Genomic DNA, 26428 nt, shown 5'->3' with positions numbered 1-26428 from the left:
TCATAACTACCATCAGTTTTGATGTGTGTGCATTGGGGTGGGTGGCTTATTAGGTTATTTGTTTTAAAATGTCCTGGTACATTCTTATATTTCTAATGGACATTCAAACTCATTCCTTAAACAGGTGATATATTTTTAAGATGTTTCTTTATATTTGTCTGTCTTCCCCAATAGATTGTTCACTGAGCTTTGATACTGTGTTTTCTCAGTGGATGTTTTTTCTGTATTTCTCAGTAGCTCCCACATCTCTCCACACGGGGTCAATTTCCCCCAACCAAGCTTGAGGAAAAAGAAAAGTGGTTTTATTTGTCAGCAAATGAGGAGGGCCACAGACTCATGTCTGAAAGACCATCATTCTCCTCCTCAGCAGGCTACAGGGCTGTTTATACAAAGCTAAACAAAGGTGGGGAGATGGGCAAGGGTCTGCAAAGGGAAGGCAGCAGGGTCAGCATGGAGATGGAGAAGGTGGGCGCCAGCTTGTTTTTTCACATCTGCTGTTTGACTCCCCTTTCCTTGGAATGTGAGAAAGTAAACCTGTCCAACAAGGAAAGAGAAATTGCAAGGACCAGGGAAAGACAAACTCACTAATGGTTATCTGAGAAAAGGGTCATCTGTAACTGTGTCAATGGTAGTAGCAATTTCTTATCTAAGTTCACTTAATACAGTGTTACAATCTATTACTGGCATCAAGAAAGCAACTTCAAATGACCTCTTTCTGAAGATTGTTAAGTTTCACAACATAAAAGTTTCAGCATACTGTGCATGCTCATTCACGTATTTAATGACAATCAAATATGACTTAATTTCAGACTTTTAAGTTATTATATAATGTGTGAATATAAATTTCATATTATGATATATCTAAAAAAGCTCCATGATACAATTCAGTTTCTCTATCGCTAATGGAGGAAAAGCAAGTTTGGTGTTAAAAAGATGGAGTTTTCCCTTTCATCCTCTTTAGATTCATGACTATTACATTTTGTCCTTGAGATTTCTTCTGATCTGCATTTAGAGAAGCAGCTAGCTAATATTTTGTGTCAAATAGGCCCATGAAGTGTCTATGGGGTTCTGGGGAAAAAATAAAATTTTGAAAAATACTCTCTATGTTTATTTACCAGGTGGCAGTTGAACTGCTTAATAACAAATCAAAATTTTTAGAGAGAAAAACAAATTAAGATTTGGGGGTGGACAGTTTTGTAAGAACTAATGATGACAGTCACATAAGTATTTAGACATATTCATAGATTTAACATGCTGTTTGTAGCTGTCATTTTATAAAGGTTTGCATGCTGGGAAATCATGAGCCTCATGCTAAAACATGCACATTTTCTAAGATCCAGGCAAAGTTCTGCATGGTGTCAAATTCATCATTCTGCCATCTGTTTAACATGACTCTATCACTAGTTACTGGCTTAGAGTAACTAATCTTTAAAAATTTCTACTCAATATGAATAGTGATCTGTGAAGTTTTATGCTTGGAGTCACTGTAGGACATCTGTAACTCAGCCAGCACCAAGCTTAATACAAATTCAAAGCAAAAAGCAAATATATATATGTGTGTGTGTGTGTGTAAAATATATTATATATATATATATATATTATAAATATGTAATATGTTTATATATCCAACCAAAGGATATATATATATATACATATATATATATATATATATATGTATATATATATATATCCAACTGTAGCCCACATTGTAGCCCATTGCTTTAACTCGTCCTTCTATAATGCAAATATTTGCAAAAAGAACAGTTGCAGGGGTAATACCACACTTTCCTTATTAACCATACTGACTTAAAATCTTCCAGCAAGGACATTTTAATCTTAAAGGGATACTTGACTGTAGAGCTGAGGTTAATTTACTTAAATTGCAAACCATACTTATAGTATTGGATAGTCTGATAATAAGAGCTAAATTATTGTTAATTCTCCCAGAGGGTAGCCTTTCTAATGGTCCAAAAAGTTAAGAAGTTCTAGGATGCAATAATTTATATCTGTATTTATCTTCCACATTTTGCTTTATATTATGCACTCATTTAACAACAGACTTTCACTTTTCAAAAAACCTGTTAGGTAAGTCTGTCTTAATTTGTGTTATATTTTTCCTATACATATTATACTTATGTACTCGTATTATCTCTGAGAAAGTGAACTTATATTTGTTTCTAGACTAAACAGTATTAAAACTGAAGAAAAATATTGACCATAAAGGAATTATTAGTATGTTTGATGATAGACCTTTAGTGAGACTTATGGCTCTGTGAAAATCAAAAGTAGTCAGACAGTAAATGTCATGGATAAGTTTACTTCTGAGAAGAGACCTCATTAACCAAAACTTAAATATTAAAAGACAGAACTGAAGGGGGACAAGTATGAAGCTTAGAAAAAAAAATCAACTAATTGTTTAAACAAATTCTAATAAAATAGAAGGAATCATTTAGAAACTTTAACAGGAACTGTTAAAGTATCAGCTGATACCTGAATGGAGTGGTCCTATACCTTTACATCATGTACCATGTTGTAAATCAGTGTTACCTCAATAAAATGAGTGTAAAAAAACCTTAAAAATATTTATCAATAAAAGTGCATAAAAAAGGTGAGGAGAAATACATTGAATGACTCTTGGTTTAATTAAATTTTGGAAAGATACGACTGTCCATCTGAGGACTTAATATTTCAAGTTTGTTACCCAGAGAACTTTTCAATGATTACATATTACCTATTCCACTGCTTGATCTACTAGTTGTTCATCAAACTGTCCAGAATTTAATTTACTATGTATATATAAGGAGTGTATTTCTATTTCTATGTTAGTTAAGATTAGCGGTATAGGTTGAAAATTCTTCAATGTCTATGTTTACATCACACCCCCTAAGCAGATGTGACATAGACTAACTATGCCTCAGTAAATATAATTTGGAAAAAAAAAAAGCTGAATTATATTAATACAAATTTCACATAAATGGTCAAATCAGAGCTTAAGAGAATCAGAATTTCTGAAAGGTTCCTATCATAATTCCTATCAATGTGAAGCTGAAAGAAATGATAAGGAGATAACAGATAATTAGCAAATATCATATTTGTTCCTAAATTATTATTAGTTATTAATCTAAATATATCCTTCTATTTTATATTGCTGAATTTCTCACACTTAAAATTGTCACATCATCAGGCAGTTGAAACAATTTAATGACTTATGGCAAAAAACAGGCAGCAAGAGGACGAGCCAGTGGCTTTGTGTTTGACCTTTCATTTTTTTAAATTTTGGAGTTATATTTTTCACCCAAATCTACCAAATAATTCTTGCCAATATTCTCCCACCCTCTCCTCCAGCTCCCCTTTCTCTCTGGTAACTATTAAATTGCGTCTTATTTCAAGATTTATTCCTATTGTACTTTGCCTGTGCATGTTGTTATTTATATTCCACAAATACATGTAGCCACCTCGTATCTGTGTTGCAATTTCTGACTTATTTTACTTAACATAGTCACCTCAAGCTCCAACCTTTTCTTTTTCTCCAAAAGCCCCTATTTCATTATTTTCACAGCTGTGCATTGTTCCATGGAATATATATTCCTCAGTGTCTTTATTCATCTCTTCAAGGGCACTAAATTTGGTGCCATGCCTTGGCAATTGTGGACATCACTGCTATGTACTTAGGCATATATGAATCTTTTCATATTAGAGTTTTCATATTTTTAGGATAAATACCTGTGAGTGATATTACTGTATCACTTTATTTCTAATGTCCATATTTATAAAGCATGCTTCTATCTAAAGAGATCCCAGATATTTAGTGTGTGACCCTCACCAAGGTAAAGTGTCACCCACCACTGAGCAGTAAGTGCCAGAGAAGCTGCAACTAGGAGTAATTCAGCACATTTCGTGGGCCAGCCTCCCCTTCCCAAGCACATTAGAAGGAAGTGAGTTTAAAAAAGAAGCTGGCATCTGGATTACAATGAAGTAACCACTTATTAGCAGATGGGGGATGATTTCATTATTCTGAGATTCCCTACTCTGCGTTGATAAGTAGTTAAAATGAAGGAAAAAAAAAAACCAAACAGCTATTATCACATTTAGAATGTTTCCAAACAGAACTTAATTCAAGCAAAGGCCATCACGATTTATTTAATTCCACCACATGTGGGCATTCAATTGTGCAACCTTAGCAAAGTGACTTTTGAACTATAAGTAATGTTTTCACTGAGTGAGTGGAAGGCACAACACAAAAGGGAAATGGTAGTGAGAGTAATATAAAGAGGGGAGAATACTTTAAATTTCGAGATTCAGATAACAACCAAAGATGAGAAGACTTTGAGTCATGTTTTTCTCTATGTAATAATCCATCTGTTGGATGATTTCATTTTAGTCACTTAAAGACTGTCATGTTTATGAACTCACAACTTCCCCAAAATGTCCCATCTGCAGTAATACCAGGCAGTTCGCCAAGGGCATTCACAGTCAGAGAGCATCTAAAGAATATATTTGTATTCCAAAGTAGCACACAGAAAAACATGTCATCTCAAATGCTGACGTGTAAACAGATATATAAGCAGTAACACTTAAGATGAGAAAAATAACTACACAGTTGAGTTTACATGTGAATCAGAAAACTTCTCCCTCATGAGATTTATTGCAAATAAAAAGAAAGACCCCAGTATCGTTAGGTTATCAAATGCAGAAAATAACAGATTAGAATGAAATGTAAGAGTACAAAGGGCTGTCAGACATAATGAGCATAAACTTTGTTCTTTAGTGAAGAACAAATAAATTGATTTTTCTTATACTGCATGTAAATATCACCTATATTTTGACTGAGAGATGCTAGCCTAGGTAGGGTAGGCATAAGGCTTACATAGTGCTATCACCTGCATATTGTTTGTATAACACTATGTATATTAGAACTGTAATTAAGTTGTTCATAATTTACTTACTAGCTATGAATCAGTAATTCTGAGTAAATCCTTTGGTTGCCTGTATACATTGTCGAACCAAAGGAAACCCTTCTGTGAGAGTAGTGTTCACGGCTCCTTTTAAGTTAGACAAGAGCAGGATACTTGATCACCCTGGGCAATAGGTTAACACCCAAGGTCAGAGCAGGGAATACTTGGGGGCTTTGTACCCCAGGGACTGATGAGTGGAACAGCTTGTTAATAAGATTGGAGCCATTGGTGGGGATCAGGAGTGTATCAGCGGACTCATCCTCCCTAAAGCCCAAAACCCAGTATTCAGTTTTACCTACTCTTTTCTGTCAATGAAAAGGCCAATATCTTGCTCTTGATTGGCATCCTGCATACTACAGCCTGCTCCAAAAGTCCTGTTTCTTTTCTTTAACACTGCTGCATTGCTGACACAACACTCTTTGATGTTTTTAGTGAAAGCTTTTTAGGTGGGTAGAATAAACTGATCCTGACATCTCCTCCCCACATGAACAGAAAACTATCTGTGCAAGAATTATTGCAATTTGCTGTCACCCTTTTTAAATATACATGAGTAATGGCAAGATGTGAATAGAAAAAAAAAAAACACAAAGCATGATACATTTTTTTCAATCTCTATATTTATTCCTGTGAATAAAATTATTGTTATTGGCATTCTTTATTCATTCCAAGACATCTATACACCAAGCTCTGTGTCATGTTAGGCTGACTGTACCGAGAGATATAGCTGTCAATAAAAAGGATTTTTTTTAAGATTTGTTTATTTATGCATACAGAACTGGGGCACAGGCCAGAGGTGCAGGGACGCTGAGAGACTTCACCAGAGACAGAGGGGGAGGAGCAGAGCAGGTAGATTGATGAAGTACACTGCTGAGGGGAGCAGTGGGCAGGTCAGGAGAGTTCTGCCGTGTGGGTCACCTCGGGGGGCCAGGTATTGAACTCATGCTGAAGCGGTTTTAGCTTCTTAGTGCTGTGCTTTAACCCACTATACCCCCAGGGAGGGCCCAATAAAAAGGATTTTTAACAGCATTGATGAAAACATTGTCAATTTGTAATTGATAGAATAAACGTTTCCAGAAAACATCTCAGTAAGCCAGGCAAAGAACATGTGATTGTCATGTTCAGTTGCCCTGTGATGGGAAGTCACATTGGAGATCCCAACGAATCACACTTCCCTTTATTCACACGGTTTTTCAATCTTTGCCAAGGCGAATCTGAGCTTAACTAGGTGGTGACTTCTCGCTATGGACAATGAGCTCTTAGCAATGTAATGTATGCAGAGGTTCATATGTGCTATTTTAGATTGAATGATTGTGTCCTCACTCCAAATTCATAATGCAGAAATCCTAACCTCCAATGTGACTCTATTTGGTAATAGGCTAGAAATAATTATGGTTAAATAAGGTCATAAGAGGACACTGATAAGATAGGATTAGTGTCCTTCTGAAAAGAGACATTGAGAGAGAATTCAGCAGTTAGCAAACCAAGAAGAAATCTTTTAGTAGAAAATGAGTTGATCTTGAACTCAAAACATCTTGGACTTCTAGCCTCCAAAGTGCTGAGAAATAAATTTCTGTTGATTAATCTACACGGTCTGTGTACTTTGTTATGCCTGGCTGATATGACTAAACAACACATGCACACTTTTACATGATTGATAGTGTGTAATATGGTACCCAAACAGACCGTTTCAGAATTCCAGATTACCCCCCTTTGTAGAAAGGCTGCACAAAGAAGGCTAATTGTGAGGTACCCTGCTGTGGAAGAAAATTGAAATACCAACTCCCCTCAACCCCATTCCAATACAGTCATCTGAATAACTCAGTTGACAACATGTATCAGAAGGTCCATCAAATTTACCCAAAACAAGTGTAACAAATGTTAAATTGTTGTTTTAAGCTACCAAAGTTTGTGATTTTTTTTTCAACAATTGTTAGTTGAAATAGGAAAATTGCATGAAAAAAGACACTATGTTTGGGAATACGTTAACAATTCAATAATGAATAAAAAGCAAAGTGAAAAAAAACAAGGTAAGAAAGACACAATGCGTTAGGAATACTATCAAAAAGACAATTCAAAATGGAATTAATAGATTCCTAGCATAAAATGTACTCTGTTTTTAGATAAACAAAATTTAAAAATCAGCATGTATCTTTCCCCCCGATGACTAAAACACAACACTTTGCAAACTGCCTGGAATATGACAACAGACTGAACTCTTGGTTTAAGAGAGAATCTACTGCCATCAAGTCTGCTAGGGTGTTGTCCCATGTGGCACATGGGACGTACAGTGGTTTAAGGTTGAATCTGTAGAAGATTATTGTGGCAGAATTGTGACTGTGTTTTTTGTAGATTTTTGTATATTTAATTCGGGGCATATTTATATAGGATAGCTTATTGCAGATCAAGTTAGGTATAATCCTGTTTCAATATCCCATGAGTAGTTTTAATGATTTAACACAGGCTTTTATGCTCATTAGCAAGCTAAGTTTTACAGTTTTACAAACCAGTACTCCATTTCCCAAGCTAGGAATCCTGATCTTGAGCTATTTATGGCTGAACAAAATTATACTCTTTATAATACATACACAAAATGCTTATTGGTAAAGATCATAAAAAGTAGAAAAAATATATAGTATTTATATAATCTTTGATTATCACTTAGTTATACATATATATATACATATATCATACATAAAATTAATTATATCTCTATATATAATTTCCAAATTATTACCAACTTCGTAGTGGATAAATTATAAGATATAAATTATTTTCAAACTAAGTAAAATAACTTTGTTATTAAGTTTCCAGTACTAGGCCATTTGATGTCCCAATTAATCACCTCCAAGTGATAAAAATTTGAACACCCAATCTTAATAATAAAACAGTATAGCATTTAAGCAACCATTAGACAGATTTTATTATCAAGGTAGCAATTTTTGATATAATATCGAAGGTATAAATTTCAGGCGAGTGCTTTACTTCAACAAATGTATATACCAAACATGCTCAACACCAAAGGTCACCTAATTGACCCATTCTGTTCTACCATTTCTGTGACCCTCCTTCCTCTGTGATAATCACTATTCTGTTGTCAAAGTCTAAGGCTTTGTTTTTGTATTGTTTATTCACTGACACTGTTTCTTTATATTCTACCTGTAAGTGGAATCATGTGATAATTGTCTTTCTTATTCTGGCTTACACATTCAAGGTTCAACCATATGATCACAAATGGTAGGGTTTAATATTTTTCTCTAGCTGAAAAGTAGTACATTGTATATTTAAATTTCATTAACCCTTTTCTTTTCATCTGTCAGTGGGTACTCAGATTATCTTAATATCAATACTGTGAAGTGTGCAACAATTAACATAGAGATACATATGTCTTTGTGAATTATTGTTTTCATAGTCTTCAGATAAATGCCCAGAATTGAAATTGCAGTTATATATTTTTATTTTTTTGAGGGCCCTGTATACGCTTTTCCATGGGGGCTAGACCAATTTACATCCCCATAATGTCAAGAATATTATTAATTATCTATTATTATTCTCTACTTTTAGTTCATTATTATATAACTTGATTAAATAACCTTCAGAGACAATATAAATTCTACAGATTTTTTATGGCTTGTCATAATAAAGTAGTAATATTAAATAAGCAAACATGGACCCTCCTTGGTGGCACAATTAGGATGCAGCACTGCAAGCTGGCTGCAGCTTCTTCAGTGCGAGTTCCATCCTGGCCCCGGAGATGATGACCCATATGGTGCAGCAGACCTCTCCTGCCCACCCCACTTCTCTCCCCTCAGCAGTGTATTTCTGTTGATCTGCCTGTTCTGACCCTGTTTTGTCTCTGGTGAATCCTCTTGCTGCCCCTGCACCCAGTTCTATATGCATGAATAAATAAATCTGTTTAAAAAACATATTTCATGTTTGAAGGTATTAAAAAGGCAGTTTTTGGTACCAACATAATCCATTTTTACTTTTTTAATTAAAATGTTTTAACGCAAGTTTTTTTTTTTTTTTTTAAGATTTATTTATTCATACAGAACTGGGGTACAGGCCAGAGATGCGAAGGGTGAGAGGATTCACCAGGGACAGAGTGGGGAGCAGAACAGGCAGATCGACGAAGTACACTGCTGAGGGGAGCAGCGGGCGGGTCAGGAGAGGTCTGCCACGCCATGTGGTCACCTCCGGGGCAGGCGGGGATTGACTCATGCGGAAGTGGTTTAAGCTTCCCAGTGCTGTGTTTTAACCCGCTGCGCCACCAGGGAGGGCCAACCCAAGTTTTAAGGCATGTCAAATATCATCATGTAATCTGTTAGCTTAAACATTTTAATAATGTTTTCAGTGAGTTAGTCCCTATTTTACAGGGTACACATGTCTTTAGAAACATTGAACAGAAAGATAATAATTATGTCGTTCTGTGTGGTATGATTGATACTTAAAAGTAGAAAAACAGACTACACTTCCTTATGTCATGCCTTTAGATAATTTTGGGACATTATTATATATTAAATACAAAAATAATATGTCCTTTTCTCTGAACTTCCATTTTAAAAAGTTAATTCAAAGTAAATATTTTATAAGATGGTAGAGTAAAACACTGCCAATTGGCTAGATACTATAAAGTGCTACAATTACTCCAATTATTTTTAAATTGATGTTAAATATGTTCTTTTTTTTAAGATTTATTTATTTATGCATACAGAACTGGAGTACAGGTCAGAGGTGCAGGGGTGATGAGTGGCTTCACCAGAGACAGAGTGGGTAGCAGAATAGGCAGATAAACGAAACACAATGCTGAGGGGAGCAGCAGGCGGGTCAGGAGAGGTCCGCTGCGCCATGTGTATCACCTCTGGGGGTAGGGGTCGAACTTATGCTGAAGCGGCTTTAACTTCTTAGTGCTGTGCTTTAACTCGCGGTGCCACCAGGGAGGGCCCTGTCATCTGTTTTACCTTTTTATAAACCCATTCAGAATCCATGATGTTTAAAAATAGCTTATTTGAGAGACAGGGCAGTCACTAACTACGTATTTAGAGAAAAGACTGGGACTTTACTTATAAGAAAGTCATATGTAGAAAAATGGAACAGAAATATCTAGTATGTTCTGCCAAATATATCAAATATATGCCATATTCTTAGTTATTTGTTCATTAAGTTATTAATTTTAATAATACAAAAATGGAAATGTATGTAACAAAGTCCAAGAACAAAGACTTTATTTAATGACATGTCTGATGGGAAAAAAAAAAAAGTGACAAGAATATTCAGAGGTAGATTAATTGTGCTTCTGAATTAGAAAACTCCACTTAGAAAATCTAAGTACATCTACAGGATATATAAGAAAAAGTTAATGTTCTGTTTGCTTAATAAACCATGTTTAGTCTGTAATCTTGCGTTAATAGCTTCTATATATTTTTCATTACGTTTTACATGCCATGTGTCTATTTTCCTAAGTATATCTGAGGAGAACTATTAAATCATAACATTTAGCAAATATCCTCATTCACATTTATATAATAAAATTGTATCATTCCTTTCTGTATCATAATGGCATTACATCTTATACATCTTATCCATTACAGCAAAATGGCATTACATCTATTAGCTATAGTTCTACATTTTATTGCACAAAATTTGCAGTCTTAAAAAAACGTACTTAATCCTTTCAATCAATATATTTTTTAAGACTCAAGAATTTAGTATTAAAGGAATTATAAATAGAGACCCAAACTGGATAGGTAGAGAATAAAGAAATTCTCAAAGCTATTATATCTTACTGGAATATTACTCTTACCAAATAAAACAGAAAAAACAGTTGTCTGCTGACATTTATGTGCTCATGGCTCTGGTGAGCAGGAATATTATGTGTCCCCGATGCTCATGTTAATCTTGAAAACATGTTTTCATTGAGAAGAGTGCAATTAGGGAACTGTTTTTATATAATAAGTCAAATTCTTATGGGAATGTATCATGAGGTAGACAAAAATACCTTTCTTTTCTGCTTTGTTATAATTTGTCTTATTCTTAAAGATATTTTCTATATATAACAATGGTATAGCTTTGGTAGTTTTAGATTTTGTAAACTTTATCACCAGTATTTGTTCCTAGAGAGAAAAAAAAAAAGTCCTTTTCCACCAGTATCTATAACTGAACATCTGTAAAGTATTTTTTATTGACTAACCTATAGCCCTATGGCTTGAGCTAGGAAGGTGAGACAGATTGACATGTGGTAGATAGCATTGTTTTCAAAAGAAAGGGCTGATAAACTAATAGAAGTAAATGTGTACTACATTATATTTAGAAAGAAAAATAAAACATCTTTATTGTAGGTTAAATTCAAAAGGTAAAAGAGATAGAATTGCTTTACTGCTGTCCTGAAAGTAAGAATAATAGAGGTTTCACTGACAAAAACTGGAAGATACAGCATTCTTTTATAAACCACTTAATTTAGTGACTGTCAAGTTAGTCAAAATAGGACATGGAGTGAGTTGAATCACTAAAAGACAGACTTGAACAAATCCTGGGAATAAAATTGCCTAGTCTTTATTTTTGGGACCCTATTGGGAGGTATAATCCATATCTATGAAATGGTAAAAATCTAATAGGTGATGATTACCATGTGAAATGTGTCAGCAAAGTACTCTAGAAGTACAGAGAAAGACAAAATGATTAATTTCTTGCAGTATAAAATAGTTTTAAAAGGATCAGAAATACTTTTTAAATTATAATTGTATTTACTTTGGACCTTAGGGTGAATCGGGGAGTTGTTCATTCTCATAAAGAATGTTCAGGAATAAATTTATTCCATATATGACTTAATATAATTTAAAACAATCAATAAATAATGTCATTCATTCATGTAGCAAACATTACTGAGTCCCTACAATACTACATAGTTGTAGGGATGAAACATTTCTCGTTTCAGTTACATTTAAGTTGAAAGGATCAAATAAATAGAGGAAGAGTAAAAGAGAAACATATAAACTTTATGAGTATTAATTATTTATTATCTTCCACAAGTATGAAATTGAAAATTGAGTATGGGTAATCATTGCCATAAACAACATGAACATTGTAATAGCACTTTATGACCAGAGATTCAGTTTAATTGTGGTAATATAAATCCTGGAGCAAATCAAATTGAAGAAAGGTATTTACTTGACAATTCATCTTTCCTGTATAAATTAGGATGTTAAAAATTATACCAGGAAAATTGACAGAAATGGTTATTAACTTATGGATGTTAGCATCTTCTACTTTTATTACACACATTATTGTCAATAAAAACCATTTGAGATTTCAAATAAATGACATTGTTATATACATGATAAGAGGCTCTGTAGTTGGTTGGTGATGTGCCGTTATTTACAGTAGCTATACGCTGTATAGAAAATTATGTATCATTGGTGAAAGCTATACCTGTAGTTATACATACTGCATTAATAAAGCACAACATCTAACATTTAATTTATTTACACATGTAAAACTAGGTTATATAAATTATTTTAATGAGAAAGCCATCCATTACTAAGAGATTCCACTGGAAAATCTGGCATAATTTATGTGACCTTAAAAAAAAGATGACAATATGGTAGCATCAAATTTTCTTCACTTTTACTTAGAAATTGACTTACTGGGATGTAAGAGTTTAAAGTAAACTAACTCTACCATGTTTTAAATATTGACTTCAGTGTACACTTTATTTACAATTAAGACATTATACAGTTGGTATGTGCTATTGTCATAATATAAAATGCCTCAGTATAACAAATCAATTTATTCAGGTAAGTGCTTTTTAGATTTTCAGATGAATACTTTCAAAGGAAATCTCAGTAGTTACATTTTTTTTTTTTTTTGGTGCATACAGAACTGGGGTACAGGCCAGAGGCTTAGGGGTGGCGAGAGGCTTCACCAGAGACAGAGTGGGGAGCAGAACAGGCAGATCAACAAAGTGCACTGCTGAGGGGAGCAGTGGGCTGGTCAGGAGAGGTCTGCCACGCCATGTGGTTACCTCTGGGGCAGGCGGGAATCGAACTCATACGGAAGTGGCTTTAGCTTCTCAGTGGTGTGCTTTAACCCGCTGCGCCACCAGGGAGGGCCCACAAAGTAGTCACACTTTTTATAGTTAGTTTATGCTCAGTATTTTTATTGCTCTGAGTGTGTTCAAATAAATACAGAGCTGTGTGTGCCACACAGCGGTTTGGAGGAGACTCTCCTGGTGTTCATTGGCAATTTGTTTTACACAGGACCACTATGGGTAAGTGACATCCCTGGAGCTGTAAAGAAGGGAGAAATGTGAGATAAGTGATCCACTTCCCTAGTTCCCCTCCCTTTATTCCCATTATATTCACTTCATTTATGTGGGTTTTACTCACAGGAGTTTTACATCCAATGAAAACTGTTCCTGAACAAGTATTTTTCCCTTTTGGAAGGATGACATTGCATTCTGCTTTTGTAATAGTCTAGGATAATTAATATTCTGTTCCTCAAGAAAGACATTGTTATATTAGGGAAAACAATATGTACTTATTCACTGTCAGAGTTACAGCTATAATGTTAAGAGGAACAGCATTTATTCCCATATAATTTAAATAATTCGCTGCATCTTTTGACGTAGAAAATTACGTTGATCTTTTAAGACATTCTTCTCAGCACATTTCATCTTGAGCTACATCATCACTCTAAAAATTTCTTTAATGAAAATATGTATTGATTTATATTTTGTTTTTGCTTTAAGGAAAAACGTCTAGGCTAGACATATTTGGTTATTTGATGGGTGTGAGTAGAATATTTTCTTGCCCTTTTTGAACCATCCCTTACTTTCTTCAGTCTATGAAGAGCTTCAGATAGCTAGCACACGTCACCCTAATTGTGCCTGCTCGCTTCTTGTGTTTCACTACCTATGAGCACTAGCAAGATACAGGAGCAGGGAGACTCAGGTGGCATTATTTATACCATTGATATCTTTGTTGTAATATTATCAAGGATGCCTTCTTTATACCACCCAAAGCCAGAAATTCTACAGTAGTTATTAAATAGTCATGCTTTAATTATTTTCAAATTTATGTTCATCATCTCTTTATTCCAAATATTGGCATAATAAAGCCAACACCTATTTTTCAAGTATTGCTACTCTTATAATTAGCTGTAGTGATTTCATTAAATATAGTAGATTTTAACATAATAAGCCATGTTTATCTGCCTTTTCTTTAAAGATTTATTTGTGCATACAGAACTGGGTTACAGGCCAAAGGTGCAGGGGCAGTGAGAGGCTTCACCGGAGACAGAGTGGGGAGCAGAACAGATCAACGAAGTATACTGCTGAGAGGTGCAGTGGGCAGGGCAGGAGAGGTCTGCCTTGCCATGTGGGTCACCTCCCAGCAGGGGGGGAATCAAATTCATGTAGAAGTGGCTTAGCTTCTTAGTGCTGTGATTTAACCTGCTGAGCCACCAGGGGAGGCTGCCCGTCCCATGTTTATCTGTTTTTAAAGTCCAAGGTAAATCTTATCTTTCCTGTGAAACTTTTCCATTTCTACTTAGAAAAACAATTCAAAATCCATATTGTTTTCATATTATATATAGAATATCAGGATTGACTAATTAGCTAGTAGAATTTCATTTTTTCCATCCCAAGATACATAGTCCTTTCATATAATGCTCAGGTGTTAATTGTGACAGTGATTCTTAATTATATATGTATATAATGTATGTTATATAGGTATGTCAGAATTGTTTTCTGAGAGCTTATAGTTAGAAAATCAATCCATAAGATTTATATTTTTTTCTCTCAAATTTTACTTCATGAAATAAGATTTCTATCTTCTTGAGTAATCACAATAATAATTGCCTTTTTCCTGTTGAGTGAAAATTAGGTAAGTGATTTATTGTCTTAAATCAGTAGTGCTTGATAGATACTGACTTCTCCCCAGAGGACATTTGGCAAGATCTGGAGACAGTTATAGCTATCACACTGTATGAAAAAATTTCTGGTATCCAGTGGGTCAAGGCCAGGAAACTGCTACACATCCTACAAGGCACACATTGGACCCACGAAAAAAGTACCGTATTGTCAAAATGTCAGTAGTGCTGCATTTTAAAAATTCAGAATTAAATTCCATAACTAGTGTAGATTAGCACAACTATTGGAGTTCAATATATATTTACAGATTTGGATTAAAAATTACCACCGTCGCCTCTTCATAGAAGGGATTAGTAGGATTAAGAAATATGTTCTTTGAAAGACAAAAGGATTTTTCCATTCTGGTGAAATTATTAAATAATAATCCCATAGTTTTTGTATGTAGTATGTTACCTTCTAGTCATTCAGTTTGAATCTGTTTTTCAGGTTGTAAACTCATATATGCAGAAACACATGGTCAGTGGAGAAATAATTCTTTTAGGTTTGTGGACAACAGTAATCATCAAGAAGTTGGAATCTTTTATAGCTTTATTGCTCATGAATTGTTGTAATTTTGTAAATGATAATGGTGTAGTCTTGTGTTATCAATCAATTCATCAGCTTTGTTAATTTGTAATTTATTTCATATAGTCAATTAAATAACACTATTGAATAATCCATCATGTAACAGTTTTTAATTTTGCTTGCTCAAGTATGGCACATAGAATCGAAGAAATTAATATTGAAATGGCATTGTGTAACACAATATTTATTACATCTCCAAAGCTTTCATATAAAAGTTTCTTTGTTTATAAATCAAAAATAGCTTTTCTTACTTTATCAGATAAAATTTAATTAAAAATTGCAAATAAATCCCTACTCTAATAGGGTAGTCCCCAGGGAAAGGGGAGGTTCCAGGTTTCCTGCCCCATCCAGAAACAGGGTAGAGCTGGGCAGGAAGGAGAAGAATCTGGAGAGGAGTCTGAGGAGGAAGGAAGCAGGATGGATAGCCAAGGAGGGGTCTGAAGGAGGCACATGGAGCTGAGACATGTGAAGAAACTGTGTCTTTTTGTTGTTGTTGTTGTTGTTCCTGGACTGGTTGAAACAGATGTGGGTGAGAAACCTCTGTAGAGGAGATTAACTATGGCAGCATTTGTCTTGATTTTGATTTTTCTATCTCTCTCCTAGATTTGTCTGGCCATTTCTGATTCTTTACTATGGCTCCCTGCCAGAAGGGACTTGTGATGGGCTTTTGGGCCTTGCTTTGAGTCAGTCCCTTTTGGGTAAACTTTTACCCACAAGGGGATAGGTAACTTTGGGTATTTGATTTAGAAACTATTTTCTTTATGTTTGCTAGTTTGCTATATTGAACACTAGTAGTATTTAATTTTCTTTCCATTTAAGCTTTTATATATTTAGAACAGGTAGATTTGGGGCTTCAGGGGTGTCCCTCTCCCTGCCCTGTAACACTAGCATAGCTCTCTTGCTTTCATAAAAAATTATCCCAAATTACTAAATGAGTTCAACTGTTTTTATATCTCATTCAGTTCAGTAGATATAAATTTTTCTTTTTATATCCTCTACCACAGTGATATTAGAATGACTTTGTAGGAGTTACTATTTACATTTTGCAGCTTGCAACTGTAGAAAAATATAAATATACTACTTAATTTCAACAGCTACATGTTTTCAAATTTTGGCTATAAGTAAGACTAAAAAGGACACATACTGTTTTTAGGTACATGTGAAGGTAAGGGGGACTTCATTTTGCCTATCACTTTTCATGGGTTTATTTATTTATCATGGATCTTGAACATGTGTAGGTAGGACTATCGAATCCTAATGCTTTAGTTACATGGGAGTAAGAAAAGAAGAGTGATTTAGAGAAAATGGCACCATAGAGAAAATGAGATTCTGTGTTTATAATGGTTGCTGTCACTCAAATTGACCTATGGTATGGACTTTAAGGAGATGAGAAGATGGGGTTGGAGAAGGACTGTTCACTTAAAATCTCTATAAAACACTGAGAACACAAGGCCATGTGGTTTTATAGTTATAGGGAGTTGGGCTGAATAATGATTATATAATGGAGTTAATTGGGGCATGTTAAGGAATGAAAGGGATGGAGTAGACTAAGCATAAAGAGAACTAAACACTATTTAAACATGAGGAAGAGTCGTTCAGTTCATCAATGTAGGAACTGGAAACTAGCGAAAGAAGGATGGCACATCATTTCTGATATTTACCTGAGGAACTTAAATGAAAAAATGTGTGGACTGTATCTCCATGAATTGAGGGGACACCTAATCAAGAGTATTTGATCGATGTTGACAAATATAATCTTATTAATAAAAAAATGTTTTGCTTTGGAATCTATTGCCTAAAATTGCAATTAAACATTTTGAGAATTCTTTAAACAAAAGATTAAAAAATGCCACATACATGACAGATTTCACATATGAAATACATTAACATGTATATGTAGTTAGTGTGTATATTAATATATTTGAATTATTTTTGCATCAGCATATTTTCCCATCAGTGTATTAGTTGCAATATATTTTACCCCCTGTAGTGCTGTCTCTTAACATGAATTTTTCTAGTCAATAAGCAATAATTAGGTAGTTATTTTTTGCAAAAGTTGTGTATGGAAATATTCTATCCAGTAATTCCATCTCAATATCTGTGGACATTCCTTTTGCTGTGAAATAGGATTTTTTAAATTAAAGAATGCTGTTTTGTTTATTATTGTGCCTGTACTGAAAAGATACTTAGCTATTGTGACTCTGTAAAATATGCCTGAATTTAACTCATTGGTAAGAAAATTATTTGGAAAAGAGTTTTCATTAAAGACCATCTTAATGAAGGCATATTATAGATGAGTAAAGAAAAATGCCATTTTTCAGTGATTAATGTTAATATTTGAAACTATTTGCAAAGTAGCTTTATATTATTTTATTTTTAATATCTGTCTAGTATCTTAGAATTCACAAGTATACTGACATAGTTCATGTAATATACACTCAAAAGTAAAATAAATAAGAATTTGGTTTGTAAAATGACTTTGTCATCAGAAAAAAAAAGGAAGCATATTACTTAGAAGAATTACCTGATCTTAATGAAGGGGCTAGACTGGGCATGGGAGGGTGTTAAGGAAATAACAAAGGGTGCCATGTCACCCAGATATCAGCAATGTTAGAAGCCATTCTGGGCAGAAGGGTCATCAAGAGAAAAAAAATGTGTGAGTAGTATGTTTATAGATCAGACAGAAATAGAAATCTGGAGAAGAGCCACCTTGACAGGAGTAGTAGTTGATGAGGAAGTCAGTCATTTTAGAAAGATGATTCAAAGGAAAGAGCAGAGAGAATATACACAGATGTTCTCTCATGTTTCATTAGTAGTAAGCCTCTGATTTTTATCTGGGTCTGTGGCCACCAGAAATATAAGCAAAATATTTATGTATTTATTCATGCCTTCAGCTAATTTTTACTGAATGCTTACTCAGTCTCATGCACTGTTCTGGTCACGGGAATATAGAAGCAAATAAAAGTTGATCTTACTTGTATGGGGCTTATTTTTAATGGTAAAATATAGATATATTAATCATCAAACTCTCATTGGATAATTGTAACTGGTTTAATATATGCTGTATATTTTCAGTCAGTGTCAATCGGATTGCAATTAGCCATCTGATATTCTCTGGTTTGATACATTATGGCTGCTTGTACTTTTGTTTGGTCATTTAGCTATTGTATATTATATTCTATACCTCTTTATATAATACCTGAGCTATTGAACTATTTAAATAAACAGTTTCTATTTTTTTCTCTAATAAACAAACGAGCTGGTTCATTTTTCACTTATTCAAACATAAAATAAGAATATATTCTTAGGACAGTGTTTGTTCATATGGGAGAATGAACTGTTTTGTCATCATTAGCAGTCTATATAATGGACTGTGAAAAAATAATGTCAAAAACAATTGGACTTGTAAGAGAACTTTGGGTTTACAGAGTGTAATCAATCAAATTAGTGATGACACTACAGTAATAATCCTGCTTGGTGAAAATACTGAAGAATCTTTAAAGGGTCAGAGGTGTGGTGTTGTGGTTCCTTCAAAAAAGATTATCTATTCAGCAAAAATGAGGTTGAATTTCCAGTTACTTAGCTGTAATAACAATTAACTACCCCAAACAAACTATTCTTAAACAATTTACCATATTACCCACAAAGCATGCTAAAAAGCTTTTGAAAAATTTATGATTACTACTAGTAATTAAGCATATCTTGTGCATCCTAATTTGTAATAAATCCTCATTTTAAAAAGAAATACCATTTTAGAAAAGGCCTTCACTATTTCTTTCAGTATTTTCACTAAGCATATTTTACTTGTATTTTTAAAGTTTACAATGATGTTATTGGAAAATAGGTTCTCTGACTTTTGAAATCAGATGTGTGAAATGGCAACTCTGAAGATAAAATAGGAACATGAATTATATCTAATGCCTGAATATTGCCTATTGGTTGATAATCAGGCACTGTTATGTTTTGTCAGAAATATGTAGAGCTTATTGAGTCTTAAATATGAGTCTTAAAATGTTACCTTTGTTATTTTTGGCATTTTCTACTAACCTCCCTGTTCTATAATTCTACCTTCTTGCAAAAACACCAAACAATGTTTTGAATATGACAGACATTTACACTTTGTCCACTAAACTCTGTAGGCTTCTTTTGATAAAAAACTCTTTAAGATTGAGAAACTTCCATCATTAACCAAGTAGGTTATTTTTGAGTGTGTTATTGATGACCTGACTTGTTCCTGAATCATTCTGCTTATCTTCATAATGAAAGAAAGAAAGAAAAAAACAAACAAAATCTGCAAACTCTTTAAGGAACTGGAATCTGCATAGTTCTTGAGTCCCATGTCTTATCATAAACATGAATTTTAATTAATCATAATGAAAGCTGTGTTGCTTTCATTACCCAGTCTCTACCACAAGTGAATACTTTCTTCTCTAATTCTGCCTTTGCCTCACTAGTGCCCTTTCAGTTGAAAAGAGTTAGCCTTGTCTTAGAATATCTAGCCCTAAACCCCAAGAGTTATTCAGATGGTAGTTCTTAAAGGCTGCTATAGCTTTGTTGCTATAAATTGTACTATACACTCCTTGTCCAATTTCCATCAACTGATTCTTCCATACTAAGTATTATTGAAAAGGAGGAAAATCTGTTTTATTAAAGAGGGGCAATTATACATGGTAAAGATACGTTTACAAAATTTATTTGAAGGAATTATACACAAACAACTGTGTGGTTGTCCTTAGGGATAGTCTTTATGTTAGTGTTGTTATAAGTAGAATTTTGGCTTAAGGGAACAAAATGTAAAAAGAAGACAAAAAGTATAAAAGTATTTATTGTGACTGCATAGTTGAAATATAATAAGATCACAATTAGAATAAATTGAATACAGGGTATAAACACCAAATTTGCCTGAGATTTGGTTGAACAATAAAAAAAAAATTATAAGAGAAGTCAAATGCAATGCATCACCTAATTAGCTAAATCAGTCTTTTATGGGAGATGAGTCTGGAGGAAAAAAGTTTTAAGTGGTGTTATAGACTGAATGTTTGGCCCTGCACAATTTATATTTTGAAGTTCTAATCTCAATACTCCAGAATGTGATTATATTTGAGATGGGGAATTTAGAGGAAATAAGGTAAAATAGGTCATATGCATGAACCCTTATCCAGTATGACAGGTGTCCTTATAAGAAGAAATTAGAACACACACACACACACCACCCTCATTCTCACTCCCCAACCCCCTTGTGAAGACACCAGAGGAAGCTGACCATCTCCAAATCAGGGAGGGAGGAAGGCCTTAGAAAAAACCAAGCTGCCAACACTTCAGTATCACACTTTTTACTCCAGGACTATGGTCCCTTATATGTCTCCCTTGGTAAAAATTAAATAGCTACAATTGTCCAGTAAAATAGTAACTTGGCAAAGATACCTGTCAGATAAATTTTCTTTTGATTGATGTTGGTGATTAGGGTAGATGAACTAAACATTTATGAACTCCCTTGCCTTTTTTATTCTAATTTACAGTCTACTTAATTGGTGGTTTTCTTCAGTTATTTCTAGGAGATAGCGGTGACTGAGAAAATTGATTACTTGTCTGTCTCTTGACACTATTAATGACCTTTGATCTTAGTCAAAAGGGGGGGAAAGGAAAATAGTTCATTAAAAACATTTACTATAGAAGTCATATTAATTGATTTAGCCAAAATGCTATAAAAACATACAGTAGTGGGTTCATAATGAGTTTTTGTTTTTGAGTGATTGAGTTGATGCTTATGATGAATGACTATTCTATATACAAGTTATTACCAAAAAAGAGGGAATCATTGTTAATGTCTAAATAAAATAAGACAGAGATGATATTTCATTGAACATGATCAGTATTGTTATACAGTTACCAGAATGTAATTATCTGTAAAGATAGACTGTGAAGTAAGAACATTATATTTAAAAGTGACATTTAAAATAACACTAGCTAAAACAAAATTTGCATTATTTGTTCATAAAGTTTAGTTTATTCTATTTACTCTAGAGTGCAAATTATAATTTTCCCTTAATGTTGTTATGAACCTTAAGCTACTTTGAATAAATAAAAATAAAATAAACATTTCTTTACTCAGCTGTGTGTAATAGTTTTCATTTCTATTATTTTTACTTCTAGTATATGTTTAGTTTCTTTTTTTTTTAGAGTTTTTCTTTTTTACTTTATTGTTCATCTGTTCTTGCATGTTCTATATTTGATATATAAGAGCCTATAGTGGGGGTAGGCAGCAGAGAGCAGGCAAAGGAGGGTCTAAAGCCCTCAGTGGCTTACTCAGGCATCAACTGATCTATCTTTGCTATTTATAATGAGGCAACGAGGTGCCGCGGGAGGAGGAATGAGAGGGAGCCAGGAGGCTGACAGGCCCCTCAGCCTCCCAGCCCCCATGTGGATCTTCACTATTTTTGGGCTCTCTGGTGTTTCTGGTGTTCTCTCTGGGTCTCTCAGCCACAATCTGCCACACGGTCCTCAGCTGTACTGTGCTCTGGCCTCTGCTACGCTCATATGTTCTGTCTGCGGGCTTCGATGTGCACACATACGCAAGCCGATACCAGGTGTCCACCATCACACACGTGTACCCCAAGCTCATGTGCAAAAGTGCCTCCTGCATTCAAGGCCACAGGTGATTTCTGTAGAGGCCCAAGGCACAAAAGCCTGAGCAATATCCATTTACCCTACAGTGAGAGCCTTTAGCATATTAATCATAGTTTTGAATTCCCTGTCTAATAATTCCAACATCCTTGCACGTTTGGTTCTGATGCTTGTTTGTCTTTTCAAATTGTGTTATTGTTCTTTGGTTTGCACTGGAATTATTTTCTTGATAGGCAGAAATAATATACCAGGAATAAATAGTCCTTTAGAAATGTGAGGTGTGAGAGGAAGCTAAGTGTTCTATAGACCAGCGATTAGGTCACACATTTTTAGTGAGCTTTATCTGTGCTATGTGAACTTTACAACTGATTTTCAGTTGTTTTGTTTTTACTCCTCCCTTTAGGAGGAGAGCTTGGCTAGAGTGGTTGGAGTTGGGTATTTCCCTTCCCCTAGGTCAATTAGGTTCTGATAAAGCCTCAGCCCATTAGTATATGATTAACTAGTTTCTCCTGAGGGCAAGTTTTGTTTTTAAGAACAGTGAGCGCTGATGTATTAAACACACACACACAAAAAAACAAACAGCTGTTTCCCCTTCCCCTCCCTAAGCAGGAATCACGTGGGTTTTTCCTCCAGTATTTATTGCCAGAACCTGGGTAGCTCCCCAAGGAGAAGATGCGTCTATGACTGGGTCTGACAGAAGTTTTAATCTCACAGAGCTGCTATGCTGAATTTGTGGCAATTTTTCAACCTACAGATCCTGTTTTCCTACCCTGGCACTGGTTCCTGAGGTTTCTGCTCCTGATCATTCAGTAAGGTAAGCAAAGACTCTGAATGCACCTGCCTGTTCAGAGTGAGGATAGCTCTTTGCCTTGTGTCTGCCATCTCTCCTTTGGGAGACCAGAAAGGTTGATTTTTTTTTTTTTAAACTGCGTAGCATTGTACAGGTTTGGATGGAGTAGTGACTTTCAAGCTCTGTATAAGTGGATTAGAAACTGGTGTTCCTCTGACATGCGTTAGTCACTTCTGAAAACTGTGATATATGCTGTTAAACTTTGCTTGCACAGAATGCCTGATTGCTTTGTTCGCTTACCCTATGGTTGTTAATGCCTCTATCAATGCAAGAGTTGATGTAGTCCTTAAGATTTCTCAAATCCCTGATGACAGCATTGCCTTAGCAGCCTTTTTCATTACTGACTATGAAGTAACAGGTACATCTCTTGCTTACTGAAATATTGTACACTGTATGGTGGGGTTTATGAACACCTTTGCTAATTTGCAGATTATAAAGGGAAATTGTGGGCTTTATTTTTTTTTTATTACTGTGGTCTCACTATAAACATTGTATCAAGTAGGGGCATACAAGCATGAACATGAACCTGGTTTAAAATAATACATTAAGCTAAATTAACCATGAAATATAAACCTTACCAAAATTAAAAACCCTTTCAAATGATTACTTAATTTAAGGCTCATTGAGTGTTGTTTCCTTCAGTGTGCATATTAATTTTATTGGCAATATCAACAACATGTTTCATATCTAGTCATCTCAGATTTACTGTATTCTAGGCATTTGGTATGGTTAATTTACTTAGATAGTTTTAATTAGGCAATTATACTATAGTTAATACCAAAATTATATCAATGGAGCATTTTTGTAAACGGCACTTGGAAACAAATTTTATTGTTCCTGGAAAAATTTCACCAAATGTTCATCGAAAATCATGCAAGAATTATTTGGGTAGTTTGTGACTTGCACATGGAACTTTCCTGAAAAGTTAGTTGCATGCTTTTCTGGTATCTCATTAAATGCTGATAGGACCCAGATGAACTAAGGACCCAACTAACTTTTCTCCATCCAGTATCTTTTTTTTTTTTTTTTTTTTTTGTAATCACTGGACAAGGAAGTGAGTTCCAGGTCCTCTCAACCTAATCCAGCAACACAGACAGATGAGCAAACCTGTCTGTCTTTTTCAGCCCACTGGAAAAAAGCAGGGTAGACTGAGGGACCTGTCCCCAAGGCCTGGAGAGGGCTCTTGAGACCTACTGGTCAACATGGAAAAGATACTCAGCCACCCTTGAAGTTAGGCAGAAAAGTGAGGTTTATTGGAACTAAGAAGCAAGTAACGAGAACTTTGGGGAAACCTCCCTGGCATCAGAGAGACTCATCAGTTGCTGGGGCAAAATGTCTGTGTTTTAGGACTAGGGTTTGAGAACAAAGGAATTAAACTTTACTGCATGAGAAAACAAGGAGAGTGAACATGGCTAAAATCTATTTGTGGTTGCTAGTTGTGAGCACTAATCTGCTGTAGCTTGGCTATGCAGGTGCTTGGCCTTCCAAGAGCAGTCTGTGTGCCCACACAGAAACCTTTTTTGGTTCTTAGATGAATACAGTGTTTAATGAAAAGGTTTTGGGGATAACGTTGTTAGTAGGAAGAAAAAGGGGAAAATTTTAAAAAGGGATATTTTCATAGAGGTAAGAAATTAAGTTTAAGAACTATAAGTGATGTTACACAATGAGTCAGATTGGTATTAAGGAAACAATACATTGAGTTCTCATACCCAAATACTTCCCTACCTTATCACACTAGCTTGTGTTCTAGTTACAGTTAGTGACCCCAAGCACTAATTTTCAAGTGTCCTGGTTGACTGTATTAGAGGAATGATGGAAGAGAGGGAAGGGATCATTCTGTTTCAGGATTAATGCTTGCTTATTGGAAGGACACAGCTGTAAACAAATAAATAAGATAATTATTACCCATCAGGATATTTTATTATGCTGTGTAGACATAGAGTAGAATCTGGAAGTGATTGAGTTGGGGAGGGGGTTGGAAGTGGTCACTGAAAAACCTTATGTATATACTCCTGACTATGTATTCATCTCACCTAAGAAATTCGTCTTTATTAGCCTGACAACTGATACCTATATTGATCTGTATATCTTTAAGATCATCATTTACCTCTCAATCACTAACTCCAGTTTATTGCAACCACGGTGATAATTGGGAGAGCAGGTGATGACAATGTAATACTGTAATACAATGTAATGCTGGTTTCAGACACCAATTCAGATGCTGGTGTCTGAATTGTAATTGTGTGAACACTGCATTTATTTAATGTGGTAGAAAATGAAGTATTCGTTATTTTTTGTCCCATGTTTTTGGGAGATAAATTCTGCATTAGGAGTTAAAATGTGTATTTTAATAATAGAGCAAGAACTGTTCACACTAGATTTGAGTCAGAAGTTCATAATGTGTGATTAAAAAAAAAAATCAGATTTCAAAGTGTAGTATAGCAACATGGTCTTTTAGCCACTGTAGCCCATGGGGATTGCCATGTAAAGGAGCCAGAGCACTGAACTAGACAGGTAAGAGGAGTCCTAACTGAAAGACATAATAACTATTATAAAACCAAACATTTTAGCAAAACCATTAGCCATAAATACAAACCATTTTCTATGTTGAAAGATGAAACAACTTTATGGCTGGTACAAAGGAAACATAAGTGTGTTCTCATTTGTTTGTTCATTCACCATTTAATTACTATAGTATTCTTAATATACTTCTGGCTGGTTAGTTTATAAAACAAAGTGGTGGACTATACCTAGCAGTCTTAATAGAATAAGGCAGATTAATAAAGAAAGCTGCTTATTTATGACATCCTTTAAGTACTTTAGGATAACAAAGGAGAGTCAGAGAATAAGTATGTAGACACCACTGGGGGAGTCATTTTATATAAAGGATATTATTGAAGCAGTAATATATATCACCATTGAAAATGAAATGATGAATTATTGTAAACATTCGAACTTACTCTATAGAGAAATTACAGCTTAGAGATTAATCATTCTAATCTTAATATGTTATTGGTGTCATTGGGGATTTCAAAACAGTGAAATTGAAGTTAATGGTTTTCTTTATAAATACAAGCCTTGACAAGTTTTTTTCCAAGCACTGTATGAAAATTTTCAAATTTACAAAACAATGAAAGAAATTTAGACCCACTAACAAAACCCCAGTTTCTATTTTTCTATGATTATATTACCCATAATCATCTTTGTCCCTTCATCCATTAGTTCATATTGGTGATACAGTACATCTGCCCCAAATATTTCATTGTGTACATCACTTAAAATTGTTATTTTTGAAAATTAGAGGTAAACTGTTAATTCTGATAAAAAATTAGCCTTGTGGAATAGCTGATTATTTTGTTAATGGATTATTGCTTTGAACATTTCAAGTGTCTTTTAAGTGTCTACCATGGATTAGAACTTACCACAGCCCAAGAACATGTAACAAAATAACAAAGTTCCTACTCTGTCTCTTCTATTTAGAGGACATTTGTTCTGTTTCATTATGAATAA

At 34.5% G+C, this 26428-nt stretch overlaps 1 long non-coding RNA gene across 1 annotated transcript in view; it reads left to right on the top strand.

Annotated features, from left to right (window-relative positions):
- LOC105853445 overlaps positions 1 to 26428 on the top strand; it is a 134107-nt gene that overhangs the window by 13970 nt on the left and 93709 nt on the right. The window contains exon 2 of the long non-coding RNA XR_001145293.1: positions 22823 to 22882. This is a non-coding gene — a long non-coding RNA (uncharacterized LOC105853445). The remainder of the gene's footprint in view (positions 1 to 22822; positions 22883 to 26428) is intronic.

The sequence above is a fragment of the Condylura cristata genome, unplaced genomic scaffold (assembly GCF_000260355.1).
Source record: "Condylura cristata isolate star-nosed mole 26May11 unplaced genomic scaffold, ConCri1.0 scaffold00009, whole genome shotgun sequence".
Classification (NCBI taxonomy): domain Eukaryota; kingdom Metazoa; phylum Chordata; class Mammalia; order Eulipotyphla; family Talpidae; genus Condylura; species Condylura cristata.
This window is presented reverse-complemented; position numbering and strand designations above follow the sequence as displayed.